Genomic DNA, 1,367 nt, shown 5'->3' on the forward strand with positions numbered 1-1,367 from the left:
ACCTGCAAGCAAGAGAGTGCCCACTCACTGCTCTGGAAATGGAAGCCCAGCATACTTGTCAAACAAGCAAGCTCTGAACAACCCAGGCCCTACCCAGCTTTCACAATAGAAATTAGTCACAGCGCACCAACAAGAGCAGTAAATCAGGCAACAAGAGATAAAGTTGCAACGGAGACCTCACTTGTCCTCTCCTGTATACCTGAGACACCCCTTTCCTTTCGATCCTGCCTTTACAGACCCCTTACAGGCACAGGGACTCTCTGCTCCTGAGAAAGGTGCTTTGCATTTTGCTTTAGGTAAACTGTCGCTCGAGAAGTTCAGAGCACACCAATATCCAGCATCTAAGAGCATCCAGAGGGTGTCCAGAGGAGAGCAACCCAGTTGATTAGAGGGATGGAGCACCTCTCCTATGAGAAATGGCTAAGAGAAATGCATTTGTTCAGCGTGGAAGAGAAGGCTTCAGGGTGACCTAATTGTGGCCTCCAGTACCTGCAGGGAGCCCACACGGAAGATGGAGAGGGACTTTTTACAAGAGCATGGAGTGACAGGACAAGGGGGGAATGGCTTCAAACTGAGAGTAAGTTTATATTAGGGATTAGGAAGAAATTCTTTACTGTGAGGGTGGTGAAGCTCTGGAAGAGGCTGCCCAGAGAAGTTGTGGATGCCCCATGTCTGGAAGTGTTTAAAGCCAGGTTGGATGGAGCTCTGAACAACCTGGTTTAGTGGAAGGTGTCCCTGTCCATGGCATAGGGGTTGGAACTGGATGATCTTCAAGGTCCCTTCCAACCCAGGCCATTCAGTGATTTTATGGCTCTATGATCCCCAGGCCTTCCAGCTATATTTCAAGGTGACTTCACCCATGTGCATTGCCACAAGGGTCTGAGTTTAGCAGATGATAAAACATGACCTAGAACATTTGCAATGTTTGACCATATAAACAAGGCCTTCAGAATGGCTCCAAGGTGCCCTTACCTATTGGGAGATTTAGGGCAATGAGGAATTATCCTTCTTCTGAAAGAGGAGCCAGGAGACTGTGGATCAGCCATGGCTTTGGCAATACAAGCATTGAAAGCACAGCTGCAATAATGTGTTACTTGGGTGACTTTTGCTGACAGATGTATCCCCTCTAAGTGCTGTAATTTTGCCAGTCTTAGGTAAATTCATTACAAGGTTTTTGCTGAGATACCAGTATTTGTCATCAAAATTGGGCTCACATCTGGTTGCTGAGCAGTAGCGTTCCCTTGTGAAACACGAGCAGGTTGGTGCTTGCATGAGGGTTTGGTTACGAGTTTATTTATCGTCAGTTTATTGGGCATGGATATTTATTGGGCATTTCCTAGCCCTTTGCTGCACACTGCACACGGAGA

The sequence above is a fragment of the Neopelma chrysocephalum genome, unplaced genomic scaffold, assembly GCF_003984885.1.
Source record: "Neopelma chrysocephalum unplaced genomic scaffold, ASM398488v2 Primary Assembly neopelma1_97027, whole genome shotgun sequence".
Classification (NCBI taxonomy): Eukaryota; Metazoa; Chordata; class Aves; order Passeriformes; family Pipridae; genus Neopelma; species Neopelma chrysocephalum.